Here is a 20489-nt window from a genome sequence, read left to right on the forward strand (position 1 = left end):
CCCTCCTTCCCTTCCCCCTCTCTCCACGTGGACCACCAAGCTGGGCTGAGGTGAGCAATGTTGCTATGTATCATGCCTGACTATTATTGTATTATCTCTCATGCTCTCGATGACTTTAATATAATGCTTATATATCTCAACCGTACAATTGTGCATTACTGAACCCAGAAGTAGTATTACTGAACCAGTGAGTTCAAGCAGCGGGTGGGGGCTGGCACCTCACCCCCCAGCGACAATTTTATTTAATACTACAGTGTCAGGAAAGTGAGCATCATGGAATGCGAGTTTAATAGAACAAAGTATTCTTGCATTGGGTGTACGAGTACTTGAGTGGAGGTCCAATGTCTATCTGCTACCTTAATACTAAACCTATATATGCACATAGATCTATTTCTCCATCCTCATATGTAAATATATTTACATATGTACATGCCTTTTTTAGACCTCTATAAATGCCCTTTGCCTCCTAGCTCTTTCCTCTATTTCCTTTTACTTGTCCCACTATCATGCTCAGCCTTTATTTGGGTTTCAGTAATTCCTCTCAGTTACATTACCCTTGATCACACCCTACCAGGCCTCCTACACGCTCCTTACCACCGATTTGGGTCACTTGTTGTTCCCTTGTCTCTGGGTTTGTTAACGCCACTTCCTTTCCCCCCACCTCCCCTTCTCCCATGTCCCACCCGGAACTATTGGTCCTATTGTTTTCTCCTCCAGATTGTTCATTCAGCCTATCTTATTTAGACAGACCTGCAGAGATAATAACATGCACAAAAACAAGACAGAGCAAAACCAAGCAACAAAAGAAAACAAAACCGCAACCCAATGACAAAAAAACAAATAAACCAAAAAACCATGAGACACAACAACAAGAAAGAAAAGCTTGTAGTTAGTTAAGGACGGTTTGTTGGTCTTTAGGAGTGTTTTGTGGTTGAGTCTGATGAGGCGCCAAGCCCTGGCCCCAAGTGTATTTTTGTTATTCCCTGGGGACTTCGTTGCTCTGTTCCCCTTGCTGTTCTGTTGCACGTCCTTAGTGTTTTGCCTCGATGTGGTGGGATCAGATCAGGCGCATTTCCCACACTGTCTCCAGTGTTGTCCCCTGTAGGGCTATGGGTCAGGGAGGGATGTTGTGTCTCATAGGGGGGCCAGCCATATGGTCTTCTCTGTGCATTGGCTGCTCTGAGTGGGAATCTCATTGTCAAGTCTTGGTGGACCAGGATGTGCTCCATTCTCTCTTCCTCCCCCTTCATTTGCTCCCGTGTGCTCTGGTCAGACATGTCCCTCTCCTGGAGCTGCAGATTCAATGCTGTCCTCTGAAATATTTTTTTCTGCGGGGAGGGGCAGGTGTCCACATAGTTGGGATTGGGGCCGGCCCCTCCTGTGAGCTTTCGAAGGCAAATCACCAGGCCTATCCAGCTTCTGAGATGCCTCTGCAGCAGCGGGTCTCAACCTTCCTAATGCCGCACCCTTTCATGCAGTTCCTCACGTTTTGGTGACCCCCAACTGTGGGGGGAGGTCAGATGCACAGGCATTCCCTCCCCTGAGGGCAATCAGTTGCCAGACTGCTGTCTCTTCCCACCACAGGGGTGGGCCTGCTCCCTGCCTCTGGGGCAATGGACAGGCTCCTGTAGGTGGAGTTTTCACCCTACGGATAATGGTTCCTATGGAGACCCAGAGACCATCCCCTGGACCACCCTCTCATTGCTGTGTAACCTATAGTGCAGCCCCTTCCTGTGACGTATGTCTCTACCTGTAATTAGTGGGCTGGCATGTCCCCAAAAGGTATATAGGCGTGAGTCAGCAAGAGAGAGCTCTCTGACTCTCTGACCTCCTTGCTGCTCACTCCCTGGTCACTCCCCTCTCTTCCCCCTCTCCCTTGTTCCCTTGTCCTCCTTCCTTTTCCCCTCTCTCCACGTGGACCACCAAGCTGGGCCGAGGTGAGCAATGCTACCATGTAATGTGTCTAACTGTATTATTGTAATATCTCTCATGTTCTCGGTGACTTTAATAGAATGCTTATATATCTCAACCGTACAATTGTGCATTACTGAACCCAGAAGTAGTATTACTGAACTCGTAGAGAGTATTAGCAGTGGGGGCTGGCCCCTCACCACCACCCCCAATCGCCATTTTAATTTAATACTACACCCAACCATCAAATTATTTTCGTTGCTACTTCATAACTGTAATTTTGTTACTGTTATAACATCAGGCGACCCCTGTGAAAGGATTGTTCTACTCCAAAGGGGTCGCATCCCACAGGTTGAGAGCCGCTACTCTGGATGGAGAGTTCAAACCACAAACCTTTGGGCTCCTAGTCAAATGCTTAGCCATTTGCGCTACCCAAGACCCCCCATGTATAGTCCTATTTATATAGGGCTTTACAGTTTGCGATGTGTTTTGTGCAGGTTGCTTTCTGTCCACGTGTCCATCCGCATGAGATTGGGGTGGGCTTCAGTGCACACAAAAAGAAAACGGAGGGGCAGCATGGTACAGGGATGTGCTGAAGTTGGCAGGGTGAGTCAGGCAGCATTGGAACAAGAAACTGTTTCCGTGACCCAGCCTCAGAGCTATTTATGGAATGGGACAACATCCAGCTTATGAATACTCTTTCCTCACTGTTTGGCAGCATGTCTGAGGGACTTGGACTTAGTTTTTCTTCCTCCATGCTCCTCCCTCAAGTTGAAAGGTTTTTTTTGGTCATTTTGGAATTTTCAGCGAATTGCTTATCAAATGGCTACAGGCTGAGATGGCTTCTCGGCGTTGATAGAAGATCCACCAGCTGCGGAGTAAATTCGGCATGAGTGCTAGGAATAATGATTTCAAAGATTTTCAGAATGAACAAATGTTGACTTAACAAAAGGGATTGATTATGTTAAATTTGAGAGGGGGAGAGAGAGAGAACAGAAGCAGAAAATTAGTCCAATCTTTTTTTCTTTTTTTTTTAAAGCCAGCTGGACCCATGGAGGGTGTCACAGAGAACAAAGTGACATTCCCTGTTGTTCCAGACACCCTTAAGGAAAAAGTGAAGGGATGTCACAGAACTAAAGATCAAGCCATCCGGATGTCAGTTCTGTGTGAGTCCCGGAAGACTAGAGAAACAAATTCATAGACACACTCATATGTGTGTAAGAGAGAGTTTTTTTATACAAGCGAAATTGAATGCTGAGAAAACATCCCAGGTCAGTCCAGATCAAGTCCATAAGTCCGTTATTAGCCAGTATGTCCGATAGCAATCTATAAAGTCCTCTTTAAACTCATGAAACACATGCAATGATGCCGAATGCAGGAAGATTACTGGCCAGTGGGTGGGAAGTCTTGTGGATCCAGTAGCTTTGTAAGCATCTCAGAGCTGGCAGGGGTCTCCACCTGGCTTCTCCAGCTCAGAGCACTAGCATACTTCCATGTGTTTTGTCAGCTGCAATATCTCCCAAGGAGTGAACAGAGAGAGCAAAAGAGAGTCTTCTACCTTCAAGGAGGAATACAGAAGTTCCCAGAATCCTGAGAAAGAAGTTTGCCCAAAAGATGCTTCAAAAGACCAGGAGGAAGCTTATCCATGAGAAAGCTAAGCACCATCACAAGAAATACAGGCAGGTGGATAGAATTTGTGGTAGTTATACAATTGTTTATCAATTTGAGAGGATTAAGAGTGAAGGGGTAGAGTCTAGCCTGTCAATCAGGTTATAGCCCATGAGACCTCTGTGTGGGCATGGCCTCCTCCTGAGGATTCTGGGAACTTCTGTATTCCTCCTTGAGGGTGGGAGACTCTCTCTCTTGCTCTCTCTGTTCACTCCTTGGGAGATATTGCAGCTGACAAAACACATGGAACTATGCTAGTGATCTTCCTATGATCTTCTCCACGGGGGTGGGGGGGGGTGGGTGGGGGGTGTGTGTGTGAAGAAAAAGACCACCCATGTCAGAGTAAGTGGAGATACTGGTACAGGGAAGACCAGATAAACCAGATTCTTAGGAGGATGAACCAAGGTGTCTGCCATGATTATTTTTTGCAATTGGGTCAATTCATAAAACAGTAAATGCTTTCAAATGGGAAAAAAGAGAGTCATTGCAGCTGCCAGTCTGGAGGTGGTGTGGTGGAGTGAGAGTCGAGCTTCAAGGATGGTGTGCGGTAGAAATACCGTCAGAACTCCGGGGAGACGCTTGGTCTGAGGGGCTCAAATAATGGCCCCAAGGCTTGCCTCTTGCTCCTCTCTAGGATGCAGGGAGATGAGGGTAAAGGCCGGATGGATTTCCCATGTGAATGAAATGCTGTAATGTTCTTTAAAGGATTCAGCAAGCCCTGGGCTATTGATACTGTCATCCAGGGTCCCTTCTGCTCCTCACTCCTCCCCCTCTCTTCAGTCACCTGCCCTTGGTCCTCTGGGGTCAGAACCTCTTCTCCTTCAAGGGTCCCTGAACTACTGCCATCTCTCAGACAGTTGAGGTGCAGGATGGGCCTGGTATGCCCTGCTCTTCACCTCCAGTGTTTGTGCTTTGCCAAGACGCTCCAGGTCCCCCAGCCCAGCACCTCAGGGATGAGCTAGCCTTGCCCTGACTCCCAGTGCTTTCCTCCCGCCGTCCTGAGGAGCTTCCAGCTTGCTTCCCTCAGGATTGTGCTTTGCCAAGCGACATGGCTCCCACTCAGCTCCCTCTGCCTCGGGGACCGAGACTCGGCATCCTCCCTCCAGGGTGCCGTAGACCTTCCATCTGTTCTGAGTTCATACTTCAGGCTTCTGGAAGGGGAGGTGCTAACAGAGGAAGAAGTTGTCAGCAATGACAAGGGGCGGGAAGGAGATGGCAAGTGTTTGGGGCTCTTCAGGGATGACATCCCTGTGCGGTGCAGAAAAATCGTGTGTTTGCAGTCTAAGGTCACAAGGAAGAAAGTTTTATGGGGATGGGGATTAAAAGAAAGTAGTCTGGCTGGATAGTGGAGACGAACCCTGGCCTGGGAGAAGACAAGAGGGACGAAGAGCCCAGATTGTCCCTTCCTCGTGTTGTCCCAGGATTTAAAGATCTCCTGTGTTTCTTCATGATCCAAGTCATCCGCTCTGTGTGTTTGAGTCACCTCCAAACAAGGTAGCACCAATTATTGAGGATTTTTAGACACAAAGCTGTCCTCAAAGGATTTTTAAGATTGTGGGTGTACGTATTGACCAAGGAGGCACAGTGGTAAAATCAGCTCTCCATGCAGGGCGTAGCTGGGTGAGATACGTGGCCAATGCAAGATCCCTCCTCTGTCGGAGGTTTGGGCTTTGCTGTGGTGCTGCCCAGGTTTCCAGGGAGCTGCCAGGCTCCCATGGGCTGTAAAGTCCAAAACTCAGCCCATGTGGATCACAACAGTCTGAGCTCCAAGCAGTGGTAGGGATGACATAGGGAGACATGGGGTTTGTCACGGATTGGGGCAACTTGAGGCAGCTTACGGCAGCAACAATATTTACTAACAGTCAATAAAGTGTCCACTCAAAAGGAGGATTGTTGGTAAACTAGACCCCGACAAACTGATTCAAAAACAAGCTCTGCATCAAGAGAGTCACTGAACGGCAGTTACACTTAGACCTGTGGACACCAGAGGACACACACATGAAAGTTCACGCTACTGTCCTTATTTGGGGGATATTGCAGAAAAAAAATTTTGTGCCTTTTAAAAAACTTCTTATTCAACAATCTGGAGAAGAAAACAATGGGACCAGCAGTTCCAGGTAGACATGGGAGAGGGGGAGACAAGGGGAAAGAAGTGGGTGTTAACAAACCCAGGGACAAGGGGACAACAAATGATCTAAAATCAATGGTGAGGAGGGTGTAGGAGGCCTGGTAGGGCTTGATCAAGGGCAATGTGACCGAGAGGAATTACTGAAACCCAAATGAAGACTGAACATGATAGTGGGACAAGAGGAAAGTGAAAGGAAATAGAGGAAATAACTAGGAGGCAAAGGGTACTTGTAGAGGTCTAAATACAGGCATGTACATATGTAAATGTATTTATATATGATGATGGGGAAATAGATCTATGTACATATACTTATAGGTTTTGTGTTAAGGTAGTAGACGGACATTGGGCCTCTACTCAAATACTCCCTCAATGCAAGAACACTTTCTTCTATTAACCTGGCATTCCATGATGCTCACCTGCCCGACATGATCACTGAAGACAAAGTGGGTGCATAAGCAAATGTGGTGAAGAAAGCTGGTGGTGACTGTCTATCAAAATATATAGCATCTGGGGTCATAAAGACTTGAAGATAGACAAGTGGCCATCTAGCTCAGAAGCAACAAAGTCCACATGGAAGAAGCACACCACCCTATGTGAGCACGAGGTGTTGATAGGATCAAGTATCAGGCATCAAAGAACAAAAAACCATATCATTATGAAAGGGGGGGGAGTGTGGAGTGGAGACCCAAAGCCCATCTGTAGGCAAATGGACATCCCCTTACAGAAGGGTCACAGGAGATGAGTCAGTCAGGGTGCAGTATAGCACCAAAGAAACATACAACTTTCCTCTAGTTCTTTAATGCTTCCTCCTGTGCCCCACTATCATGATCCCAATTCTACCTTACAAATCCGGCTAGAACAGAGGATGTATACTGGTACAGATAAGAGCTGGAAACACAGGGAATCCAGGACAGATAAACCCCTCAGGACCAATAATGAGAGTAGCCATACCAGGAGGGGAAGGGAAAGGTAGGTGGAGAAAGAGGGAACTGATCACAATGATCTACGTATAATCCCCTCCCTGGGGAACGGACAGCAGAACAGTGTGTGAAGGGAGATATCAGTCAGTGTAGACATGAAAAAATAACAATAATTTATAAATTATCAAGGGTACGTGAAGAAGGGAGGCTGACACCAAGGGCTCAAGTAGAAAGAAACTATTTTGAGAATGATGATGGCAACAAATGTACAAATGTGCTTGACACAGTGGATATATGTATGGAGAGTGATAAGAGTTGTATGAGCGCCAATAAAATGACTTTTAAAAAATAAAAAACTAAAAAAAACTAAAAAACAAACAAAAAAATAAAATAAAAAACTTCTTATTATGGATTAGGTGAAAGTTCACAGAACAAACCATTAGTCTGACATCCAACAATCCCTTCAGTGTACCATCTCTTGTCCCTCTACCTCCCCATTTTTCCTGTTTCCATTCTTCTTCTTCTGAAGGTTGTCCTTGGGGACATGCTGCCCTTTTGAGCTTAAATGATGGATTATTCTCACATTGGAGGGAGTTGATTTCAAGAGCAAGAAGTGACAAAGAGCCATCGTCTTGGGAGTTTTGCCAGTTTCCTGATCTCTTTTTTGATTTTGAGTTCTGCTCTGAATTTTTCTCCTACTCTATCCAGAACCTTCTAAGGTGACCCTTTGCAGCAGTTGGTCAGCAGTTGGTGGTGGCAGTGAACTATCCTTTGGTTCTTCTGGTCTGCGGGTTGTAGACACCGATGGTTGCATTGTTCATTGGACTAATTGTCGCCATCTATCTTTCTATTTCCCTCCCGTTTCTTGCCTCTGAATGGGAAGAAACCAATGGTTGCAGGAGAGATGACTGTGGGGGAACAGTCTCCACAAAGGAATCGGTCCTAAGGGGCAGTTGTGTAAGTGAAGGATAAATTAAAGAAACATTAGACAAGGCATGCAAGGGCTCACTGGAGACTGGAGAGAGAGGGAGAGAATGTATTCTCCCACATGCTTCTATAGTCTTGGGCTAGCAAGCCCTGGTAAGCATTCACATGACAGGAAGGGGAGGTTCTAGGGGCATACACATGACAGGAAGAGGAGGTTCTAGGGGCATACACATGACAGGAAGGGGAGGTTCTGGGAGTATACACAGGAAGGGGAAATACTAGGGCCATACACATGACAGGAAGGCACATGCATAATAAGGTGAGCAGATTCTAGAGTTAAGACGGTGGCTTAACCTTGACTGCAGCTGAGCTGGCTTGACTTCGGTTGTCCCAGAGCTCTTCTCCTGGGGAACAATCTAGGATCCGTATCAGATGCGCCTAAGGTGGGGACGGCAATAGGATCTGATTGCGGATAGCCTCTGGGCATACGAGAGGGCAGCCACGTGCTTGGTAGGAACATCTTTAAGTAGCTTATTGTTGGGGGAGATTGGGGGGATGATTTTTGTTCAGGAGACTGTGACTGGGATTCATCTGCCTCCCCAACTCTTAATTATAAGCATAGAGAATTTGTCCACATACACGTTCTTCCCGGTTCTCATGAGCTTTTTTTTTTTAATTATTTTATTGGGGGCTCATACAATTCTCATCACAATCCATCCATCCATTATGTCAACCACATATGCACATTTGTTACCCTCATCATGCTCAAAACATTTGCCTCCCACTCTAGCCCCTAATATCAGCTGCTCATTTTCCCCCTCCCTCCTCACTCCCCCCTCCCTCATGAACCCTTCATAGTTCATAAATTATTATAGTTTTGTCATAAGTTACCCTGTCCGATGTTTCCCTCCGCCCTCTTCTCTGCTGTTCATCCCCCAGGGAGGAGGCAATACTTAGATTCTTGTAATTGGTTCCCCCTTTCTACCCCACATTTCCTTCACCCTCCAGGCCTCGCCCCTCTCACCACTGATCCTGAAGGAGTCATCTATACTGGAAGTTGCTACTCACCCAAGTAGGATCTAATGACTGGAGTCTTCAAAGCCTGTACGTGGCCATTACCATCCGTAGCAACTATTGGTCAATCCTTATCAAGAGCAACCAACCAACAACTGTCCCCGTGTTTTCTTGCTTTATATTTTTTGCCTTGTTTTAAATTGAGGCCATGTATTTTCAGTTCTTATTCTCTTGTTTTAGATGCTTGTTCAGGGCATCAATGCTCATGATCAGTGTCTTTATTCTCTTTAAATATCACAAAGACTTGAGACTCCCTTTGTCAGGTAGCCAGAATAGGGACTACAGGGATTGTCTCCCCAATGCCTGTCTAGGGTCACAACAAAGGGGTTGGAAAGAAATCAGGTACATTAGACACCTACGGAAAGATCCTAACTGATCATGCCCAGACACAAGCCCCCTAGGCCCGGGTGGGAAGTTCACCTGGGCGCACAGACTGGGCCCAGCTACATGACATCACCCAGGTGTCCTTAACCTCAGCTGATGAGGTCGGCCAATACCTTCAACCGCGCCTCCCCAGCCAGAGGAGATAAGAGCCTGCCACAGGAAGGCCAAGCCTCTTTAACTCCTCTCTTAGCTGCCTCTCTTGGTCAGGTGCGCTTTTGCAAGTCAGAGAGCGGGATCACATAGGCAGCTGGGACCCAATCCAGCTCCCTCTCAGGCCTCCCTCTCAGGGTGCTCTTTTGGGACTCTCTGCTCTTGGCCCCAGGGATTTCCTGTGAACACCTGAAACTTCCTTTTCCTCATCAAAGTCACTTGGATTTACAAAGGTGCTTCTGCTGTGGGAATTCTTTCAGCGTTGCGAAGTGAGAAGCAAGGAATAAACCACCCCAGGAACCTAACACTTTTATTCCCACCGTCAACCCCGATGTTTAGGCTATTGTTAGCGTGGCTTTTACTTTTAGTCCAATACCTTTTTAGAAAAACCCAAACACAGGAACGCGCTGTGTTACACAATCGCGGTCTATTGAGTCCTACCCACACATCAATCCCTTTATCGCTCATCATTCCATCTTCCATCTCATGTTACCCACAGTGTCTTTCTGCTGGCATCCATTCTCTAGCGAGAGACCATTCATTTTTACTTATCCGAAAGTGTATTTTGTTCATCTTTCTCCCTGAAAGATTGCTGGGACTGCAGTTGTTTTCTCTGGCGCACCAAATGTGTCATTCCACTGTCTCCTATTTTCCATTGTTGCTACTGAGAAGTCAGCAATACGCATAATTTTTACAACCCTATAGGTAATCTGTCTTTTATTTTCAGGTACTTTAAAGATCCTTCATTGTTCTGTGTTTTCTAGAGGGACTTTTCTTTTTATTATTTTTATGTATTCATATCTGTGTTATTTGTCATCTCATAGTGACTCTAACGAGGACAGAGTGTAACGGCTCTACTGGTTTCCGAGGCTGTAAATCATAAGGAAGCTTCATCTTCCTCTCTCCGATTGGTTGGTGAGTTTGAACTACCGACCCTTTGGTTAGCACCTCCTATTTAGTTATTCTTTGGATTAGTTGGGACTTCCTGAACTGGCAGAGATTTTTGTCTGAGTATATTTATTCTGCCCCCTCCCCAACTATTTCATATCTCCTTTTTCCTTCTGATGTCTGTGTTCAGATCCAGTGTGTATTTTTGTTCCCCTCCAACTTTTTGATGAAAAACTTCGTTAAACCCACAGAAACATGGAAAGAATTGTTCAATACACACTTGTATACTCCTCAGCTAGATCTGTCATTAACATTTCAGGGTTCCAGCTTACTCTTATGTATTTTTTTATGCCATTAGAGTAAGTTGCATGTACCTGGACACTCTTCTTTTAACTACCTCTTTCAGCAACCCATGAGGGAGGTGAGTGCTTCCTGAGCCAACTAATTATAGAGATTTGTGGGGTGGGAGAGGAGGAGGGAGACTTGTTTTTCCTTAGCAGGAAATCTTTCCTGGTTTCCAGTAAAGTTTCTAATCCAGAAGGCTCAATCCTCTTATGAGTTGTGTAACTTTCCTTCCCCTCAGCCAGCCAGGAGTGGCTACAGGAAAGCCACTCGTAAACAACATCTCACCTCTACCTCCCTCCACGTATAGGCAGCTTCCTATCCTGTCACGTGTCTGCTGATTCCTCCTCCAGCACCACCTCTTCTGTCTCAGACCTCAAAGCCAGTCAGTTGGAGGAAAGTGCCAGTTGCCAGGCTCAATGTCCATTATTCATATTCCAAACACATGATGGTTGGTTTCCCCATCAGGGTACGTCTTCTGCACTTGGCAGACTTAGTCTGAGACTCTAACAATAGGCCCTCTTTCTTAGTTTCTCCCGATACTCACTTGGTTTTCATTGTGTTGAAAGCCTTTTCATCTCCGGAAGTTGGAGTGAGTTTCTGATTCGATTCTTAGTTTTCCTCGCTGCTTTGAAGGGAGTACAGCAAGAATTTTATTTGTGAAAAATGTTTAACAGAAGCATATGAATGCTCATGGGAAATGGGGGATGGGGAAAGGGCAGGAGGACACTTTTCATGACTGCTGGATCCATGGGTTACCTTGATTTGTGTTTCGTGGGTGTAAACATATGTCAATGTCAAGTAAAAATCTCACAATTTAAATGTGTGCGGTGGAGCATACATCAATTGCATTTCCATAAGTGAATTAAGATATTTTTAAAAACCGTTTTGTTGGGACACAATCCACATGAGCATATCATTCAGTAGCTCAATTGTGTCCAGGAGAGTTGTGCAATCATTACCAAAATCCATTTAAGAACATTTTTCTTCTTTCATGCACTCCATGTCATTAGGAATGGATGGATATATGTTTTGAGGTGGATGCTATAGTGCAACATCTAATGACATGTTTTACTTCTTTTGCACTCTCTTTGATGTAGAGCCTGTCAGGGGAATCTGTTGCAGTTTTGTACATAATCTTAAATGCACAGCACAGTTAATTTTTCATTATATAAACAACTGTGTCACCACCACTCAAAATACAGAATACTTCCAATACCTCAAAAGGTCCAGTTGGGGGGGCTATTATGAATAAAGCTTCCATGATTATCCTTGTTATCTGAGTGGTCATTTACATGATTTTCTCTTGGGTGTTACAGTGAGCTGCAGGGTGATCACCTCTGCCCTCTTTAGAAATGTCCAAATCCTAACACTCCCCACCCCCACCCCACCCCCCAAGGCCTATGTCTGTCACTTCACATGGTAAAGGCATCTTTGCAGATGCAGCACAGTTAAGGGTCCTGAGAGAGATCATCTTGGATTGTGCAGGTGGGCCCTACATCCAACGACAAGGGCCTCTCAAGGAGACACACAAAGGCACAAAGGAGAGAGACGCAGGCTGGAGAAGAGGCGGCCATGTGACGATGGAGGCAGAGATGGTGCTTTGCAGCCACTAGAGAGGAAGTCCCTGGGAGTTAGATGAGGTGAGGTAGTTAGTTTATTGTGCCAACCTGGCCGATAAACACATGTGGGGTTAGTTGAAGGGCGGAGGGGTAAATGGCTTAGTGAGCCACCCCTTTCGAGTTCTCGGGTCTCTGCTTTCTGATGGTCAGACCAGGGTGCAGCTGCCTTAGCCAGTTCCCTGCTTTAGCTGGCAAGGCTGACTTCCTGCAAGACATCCCTGAGGAGAAACCACATGGACTTACCCCGAGGCAGCCCTGGGTGCTGGGGCAGCTTTGTGGAGACCCCCACCAGCGCTGAGAGGCTGACACATTCACTGACTCGGCTTTCCTCCTGCAGTCGGCATCATTGCGTCTGTTTTGTGAGATGGAGGAAGACTTTGTGGATTGGTGTTGAACATATGGGCTAATGTGTTAATGTTGGACTTGTGGGCTTGGGCAACACTGGGTTGGGATGTTTTCTTGACGTGCACTTAACCTTTATATAAAACTCTCTCTTACACATGAGTTTCTGTGGATTTGTTTCTCTAAAGTACCCAGACTAATACATGAGGTGAGGAAGGAGTCTCCCCTAGAATCTTCAGCAGGACTCTGCTGACAATTTGATTGCAGACTTCTGCAGACAGCGTGCATGTCTGTTGGGGTAAGCACTTAGGTTTTTGGTAATTTGTTACAGAAGTCCTAGGAAATAAATATAGGTGTCATTTACAATGGAATATTCCATACTTGTGTAGAACATGCATAACATTGAAACATGTTAAGCACCAAACTCCAAATCCCAAACTCATTGCCATTGAGTCTGCTCCCTTTCACAGCGACCCTGTAGGGTAGAACTGCCCCTGTCGGGTTTCCCAGGCTGTAAATCTTTACAGGATCGGCTCGTCTTTGGTCCAAAGAGCTGCTGATGCTGCAGTTTTCAGTCTCCCATCTCACCCACCATGTCACCAGAGCTCCACACTCTCTCAAACTAGAGGAATTTTCCCCTCCTTTTCTGGGACCAGGTTTTTTTTTTTTATTCAATGCACAACAGTGTTGAGAGCAGCCCCGATGTATTTGTTGGTGCATAGCTACCCGCCTTATCTGCCACTTGAAGAGCTATTTTCCACCCGGAGATGTCTTCTTCTTTCACAATAGCCTGAACCTCCTCCGTTTGCACTGACAGCTCCCCTGCCTCCTCCTCTTCTTTGTTTTCCTCAGGGTTCCAGTACCAAGGCCAGATGCTGCCTCTTAAACTGAATCACACTTAATTTTTTAAGTTGTTAAGTAAAAGGAAACATGCACAACTTCAATAGATTAGACAAAAAAAAAAGAAAGAAAAGAACAAAGAGCTCTATTTTAAGGGTTCTTTTTCCTGGTTGCTAATCACAAGGTCAGCAGTTTGAGCCCACCAGTCACTCCTCAGGAGAGCAACGAAGTTTTCTACTTCTGTAAAGAGTTACAGCCTCAGAAACCCGCAGCGGCACTTCTACCCCAAGAGCTGCAGCACTAGCTTTACCATAGTCAAGATGCTAGAGCAAACAGAACCCTGTGCGGCCCCCTCTCCCTCAGCATGCTCTCTGACAGGTCAGGCAGGGAAATAGTGGATTGTGCCCCACGGATGTCAGGTTGACCCCTAAGCTTGTCTCGTTTTGGAGAAACGGAGCTCAGTCCGGCACAAAGGAACCAACAAAATATTGGACAAGGAAGACGACCAATAAAGGACGTTCTTTCTACGGAGCGTGTGAGAAGGGAATTGGCCAAAATCAGACACATCGAAGAAGCAAGATCCCTAAAAAGAGGGTTCATGAGGGAGGGGCGAGCGGGGGAAAAAGTGCGGGGGGGATGAGGAGCTGATACCAAGGGCTTATGTAGAAAGCAAATGTTTTGAGAATGATGAGGGCAACAAATGTACACATGTGCTTGACTCACAATGGATGGATGGATGGATTGTGATAAGAGTTGTATGAGCCCCCAATAATATGATTGGGGGGAAAAAAGAACTGTCCTTCTGGGAACAAAGTGACAGTGGCAACACTAAAGAGGATATAGGAACTTCAGGGAAGCAGTGTATTTATGTTGATGAATGAGGAATGACTCAGAAAAGATGGGTGAGAATGGTTGAATAACTTGAATGTGATCGTGTATATGTAGAACTTGTTGAATTTGTGTATATATATATATATCTTGTGCTATCTATATCTTCGTGCTATATATATCTTCGACAACAACAATAAAATAGTAAAATGTAAAAAAAAACAAACAAAAAAAGAGAATAAGATCTCTAAGGTGAAATTTGGAAAGAAGTCCAATTTTGCACGAGCAAGGCGAGACACGCTCCCTTAGAGAAAAGTCAGAAGTCACAAATCAATTCAGAAGCAGAGAGAGCCAACAATATCATTGTTTGCCTTTTTAAAAAAGTATTTGATTGTGCTTCCAGTGAGCAGATGTATAGCAAATTAGGCTCCCATTTGATAACTGATGCACAGATTGTTCAATGATGTTCCACTGTTTTGCAGCGCCTTGGTATTTTCTCTCATTGTGTTCTGAGAGTTGCGTGTCTAGTACCCTAGTTTACCTGCTCCCTTGTCTTCTCATCAGCCGTTACAAGCCACCAGCAGCTCTGAGGGAGAAGACGAGTCTTTCTCCTCCTGAAAACACGGGTCTCAGAAACCCACAGGGGCAGCTCTGTCCTGCCCTATAGGGACGGCCACCAAGAGTTGGAATCAACCTGATGGTTTGGTTTGGTTTGGGGTTGCTTTGGAATGATGGTTGATCTTTCAGTCTTTTTGTTTAAATTTAATTTATTTTATTTTTTTAAATCGTTTTATTATATACAACTCTTATCACAATCCATACATACATCAATTGTGTAAAGCGCATTTGTACATTCATTGCCCTCATCATTCTCAAAACATTTGCTCTCCACTTCAGCCCCCGGCATTAGGTCCTCATTTTTCCCCTCCCTCCCCGCTCCCCTCTCCCTCATGAGCCCTTGATAATTTATAAATTGTTATTTTGTCATATCTTGCCCTGTCCGACATCTCCCTTCACCCACTTTTTGGTTGTCTGTCCCCCAGGGAGGAGGTCACATATAGTTCCTTGTAATTGGTTCCCTCTTTCCAACCCACTCTCCCTCTACCCTCCCAGTATCACCACTCACACCACTGGTCCTGAAGGGATCATCTGCCCTGGATTCCCTGTGTTTTCAGTTCCTATCTGTGCCAGTGTACACCCTCTGGTCCAGCCAGACTTGCAAGGTAGAATTCGTATCATGATAGTGGGGGCGGGGAGGAAGTATTTAGGAACTAGAGGAAAGTTGTATTTTTCATCATTGCTACATCACACGATCTTTCAGTCTTATAGACTCATTTTGCAATAAAGAATGATCTCAGGGAATAGTTTTAGATCAAGGTCTAACCACCAAATTATGTGTCAACATGGCTAAGTCATGCTTCTTAGCATTTTTATTCTTTGTTTTGTGATCCGACTCTATTTGAGCCTAGAGCAAATTCAGGTTGGGTCACGAGGGAGGTGAACTGGCCAAGTATCGTTTTATACTATGACTCAATCCACCATAATCCAGTTCACAATAATCTCTGTCTGCTAGCCAAGCTGTTCAAGTCCCCTAAGGCTTGAGGGGATCTGCCAGAGGCGGAATCTAACTGGACACTCTGCAGATGGAGTTGGGGCTCCTACTGTCCTCCATAGCCTTTGACAAATTGAGGGTTCACCATTTAAACTCTGATACATTTCCCTTCATCGTATTTGGATTTTGTTATCATCAACTCTGGACCCTATTGGCTGGTGTGCTTCTTTGAAGTGCACTCAGTTGTCGCCTCACTTAGATGGCTGCTTGTTTGAACACAGGTCCTTAAGACCCCAGACACGATTCCAGCTGATAGCTGGACACGATCTGCTTTCTTCTGCGCACTTCTCTCCCGCACCCTTAGCTTCAGGAATCTCTTCATGAAGGCGAGTATAGGGCAGGGTCATGTTATAAGGATGACTTGTTCTTGGATTGGGGCTAGAATTAGGTGGGAGCTCAGAAGCCATCTGCTGTGGGTTATGAACAACTCTGGTTGACTTTGGCAGTCATATTACAACCAAAACCAAAACCATCAAGAACAACAACAGTACAACAAAAACAAACTAAAAAAGTCAGAAAAACAAAGAAACAAAAAAGAAAAACATTGTCAACCATCCCCTAGGGTATAAGGCAATTGCATCGATAACATCAATAGTTTGCCCAAAGACAGAATTTAAGATACTGTTGATATGAGGAGTTTATTTGAATATAGCCCAACTGGGAGCTGCATTCCATGAGTTGTTGCTTTGTATAAATAGATTTCTTAATTGATTGAGCTCTGTTTACACTGAGCATGGGGGTAGGTTCTAGGGGAAATTTTCCTGTATCATTTCTTACAAGTGCAGATCCTTGCCTCTCAGATTAAAACCTGTCAGATTAATGCAAGGGGGAACATTGAGGTACTAAATAGAATTCAGGGGTCCTTAAACTTTTTAAACAGGGGGCCAGTTCACTGTCCCTCAGACCCTTTGGAGGGCCGGACTCTAGTTTTAAAAAAACTATGAACAAATTCCTCTGCACACTGCACATATCTTATTTTGAAGTAAAAAAACAAATGGGGCAAAAACACCCGGCGGGCCGGATAAATGTCCTCGGCGGGCTGAGTGTGGCCCGCGGGCTGTAGTTTGAGGACCCCTGAAATATGTGGTGGCTCTGGATCCCCTTTCATTGGACACCCACTGAGCCAGGGGTCTCACCCAAGTTCACATGACTGCCATTTCCACAGTCTTGGCTTGGCCATCCTGTGCTCCCTCTCTGATCAGAGTATTTCAAGCTTAAGTCCAAGGTGCCTTTAGCTTCGAGGCAGGGCTCAGTTTGTTTAGTTGGGCTTCCACATTGAGCCTCTCAGGTGGCCCTTAGGGGATGCTATGCTGCCTGGCAGACCAGTGTCTAAGGTCATCATAGTGCTCAGTCCATGGTGTGCGTCACCGAGGGTTGGGTAACTATGTTAGATCTCTCGTGGGAGAGATCTACCTCGGTCCTTGGCTTCTCATGAGAAAGAATTCACGCCGAAGCCTGGTTTGTGATACAAGTGAGTTTTATGAAAGGTGAAAGAAGCTTCAGGTTCACACAGGCACCTCAGGGCACTTCACCCCCGCACATGGAGTCCTGAGGCCAGAGGAGATCGCTGCTTGGGCTCTGAGGAGCCGCTGGAGAAGCAGAAGGGGCCGCAAGGCTCTGGATTCTGGTCTGGCTTTTCAGGGCCTCTGCTGGGAGGCGTGAATTGGCTGAATTGAATTCACGTGGCCCAGATGGGCCAATCCAGGTGTAACACCCACCTAAGGTACCACCCCTTCCTGGCCGGAGGCTTAAACATCGGAGCATGCGCAATGGATGCCCCAGTCCCTGTGCTAGCTACCTAACAGAAACATATTCATAATGTCTACCCAGAAACACAGAGCAGGGCTTATTCTCCCCTTAGGTTCCCTACAATCACTGCTTAGCAGCCCTTCCCGATGTGAGTTTGCTCCTCCCCATTTACCCACCACACCCGCCAGCAGAAATATCAGCACCTCCTCTGAAGGGCAGATGCTCCCCTCCCCTGGTCTGAACTTGATGTTCCTGTCAGGGTCTCCTCTCATTTCAGTAGAGGGTCTGTGGATTTGTCACAGCCTTGTCTCAATTCAACTCGTTTTTGATGTTGATCCTGCACTGTTGCGGAACATTTCTATTAGAACCAGCAGGTTTTTGGTGGGCTGTTCAGGGTTTTCTATGTATGGGATCATATCATCTGTGAATAGAGAAACCGTTTCCCCTTTCTTTCCTATTTCCCGAACCCAACCCAACCCACTAGTATTTAGTTCATTCTGACCCACAGTGACTCTGTGTCTGATGGTCCTCCTGCGTATGGCTGGTGAGCCTGGACGCTCAAAGCCTAACCCATCGCACCATTTGGATACTTTGTTTGCCTTTCTTGCTTATTGTTCTGGTATAATATTCAATAAGAATGGCGGTAATGGGCGTCCTTGTCTCAATTACGGTTTTAAGGAAAAGAAACTTTCCCCTTGATAATAATCATGCTGCCTATTGGATTTGCGTGTGTACTCTTAATTATGTCGAGAACTGTCACTTTTGTGCCTATTTTTGCTCAGAGTTTTTATCAGGAAAAGGTGTTAAGATTTTCTCGAATGCCTTTTAAGCATCAATCGACATGATCATGTAGTTATATCCCCATTTGTTTTATTTATGTGGTGATCTTCACACCTTAATTTTCTACTTTTGAGGTACCCTTGCATTCTGGGTGTAAAGCACACTTATTGTAGTATATGATTTATGATACATTATTGAATTAATTCTGTTGGGTAGAATTTTTTTTTTTAATGTTTGTATCTATAGTCATGAGGGATAACGGTCTGTAATTTTCTTTTATGTGCTGTCTTTTCCTGGTTTTACTTTGATATCAGTCTGAAGCTTCATAGGATAAATTAGGGAGTATTTTTTCTTCTGTGTTTTTTTTAAGAGTTTGAGTATAATTGGTACCAACTCTTCTTGTGATGTTTAGTAAAACTCTTCCATGAAGCCATCTGGTCCTGGGTTTTGAGGTTTTTTTGTTGCAAGGGTTGGGATGGCATGGGGGCAGGGGAGGCAATTGGAGGGGAACGTGTTGGTAAGATTTTTAATACCTTTTCTGTTTTTATTTTTTGTTTGTTTTTTAATACGTTTTTTGGTCTGGAAGAAGGGGGAGCAGATCACAATAATGGACACATCACGGCTCCCACCCTCCCAGGGGGATGAATAGCAGAAACCATGGGGGAAGGGAGACAGCAGTCACTGTAAGATATGAAAATAATAATAATTTATAATTTATCAAGGGGTCACAAGGTGAGGAGGGAAAAAAGAGGAGCTGATACTAAGGGCTCAATAGAAAGTAAATATTTAGAAAATAATGATGACAACATATGTACAAATATGCTTAATACAGTTGAGGTATGGATTGTTGTTAGAGCCCCCAATAAAATGATCTTTTCATAAAAAAAGAAAAAGAAAGGCACGCTGCCTTTTGCCAAAAACTGGCACACTGAGATGGCCACATGAGCAGGTGCATTGTCGTGGTGGCAAACCAGTCCCCCAGCTGCCACAAGTCAGGTCTTTTTTTTTTTTTTTTCATGACACCATTTATTATAAAGGAAAAAATTGGTTTTTACACCAAAGGAAAAGACTTTGAAGACTACGACAAGTCAGGTCTTTTTTGTCACACACTGTTAGGCAATCTTTTCAGAACCTCTGAATAGAAAGCTTGATTAACAGTCTGGCCTAGTGGAACAAACTCCAAATGCACGATTCCCTCCGATCCAAAAAACAAATGGACAATGTCTTGATCTTTTTTATTGTTTTCTACAATGTCTTGACTTTTAATTCACTTCACGAGCTGTTTTGGGGTGAGGTGGCAATGGCGTATTCCACTGTCTTGATGGATTGCTTTCGGGATCGTCAGAATAGCGCCATGTCTCATCTCATTCCCAAATTTTCCGTTAAAATTCGCTGAACCAAGCTCCAAGATAGTCCAGATAGTCCCCATCTCTTCAATGGTGTCGGTCTTTGAGCACAAGTGCATGCATTTTGTCGACATCCAGAACAAAGTTTGTCATCGATCGACATTTCACCTCGTTTGAAATGAGAAAACCACTTGTATACTTTTCCCCATAGCGCTGTCTTTGCAAGCTGTGTTCAACATCACGACAGTTTCTTTGGCATTTTACAACAAAATTTCACAGCTGCATGCTGTTCTCTTAAATAGGCCATCACAAAGAAACAAGGTTTGAGGGAAACTGCTTTTATGGAAAAAAAAAATTCACTCAGAGAGAACTTTCCCAGGTGACACCACTGGGTGCACTAACTCAGAGTGAGTTGCTTGATGATCACCTAGCAGGAAAAAGTGTGCACTACTACAAAAACTCCACCCAGTGGATATTTTTTTCTGTTTTTTTCCCCCTTCAGGATGGGGGGTACTTCCTCGTATATACACTTCATTTATTTTGCCACTCTAGAGAATCCAGATTATAGACATTTGGTACCAAGAGCTCTAGAGGAATAAAATCTTAAGAATGCGTTTTCTGAATTGGCTCCCATGTCTGGCTAGATTAAAAGGCATTTGAATGACGCTATTTACATAGAAGGTCTTATTAACCCATGACCTGATGTGGCAATAGAAATACACACATCGCCACTACTGGATCACATATTTGTGAGAGGCAAGGCTCTGGGCGGCCATGTGTTTGATGCCATTGGATGTTTTTGATCAAACTGTCAACTCTCGGGTTGTTCCTGCTTTCAGTAGACAAAAGTGGGAAAAGAAACGAAGGAGATGGGCCTTCGACATCGCAGGTCAAGTCCCAGATAAAAGACCTGCAAGTTGCGATTTGTATCCTCAAAGAAAACCTGATTTATTGTAGTCATAGAACGGATATTGCTGA

This window comes from Echinops telfairi, unplaced genomic scaffold, assembly GCF_000313985.2.
Source record: "Echinops telfairi isolate 266 unplaced genomic scaffold, ASM31398v2 ScPeMD7_655;HRSCAF=1070, whole genome shotgun sequence".
NCBI classification, from domain to species: domain Eukaryota; kingdom Metazoa; phylum Chordata; class Mammalia; order Afrosoricida; family Tenrecidae; genus Echinops; species Echinops telfairi.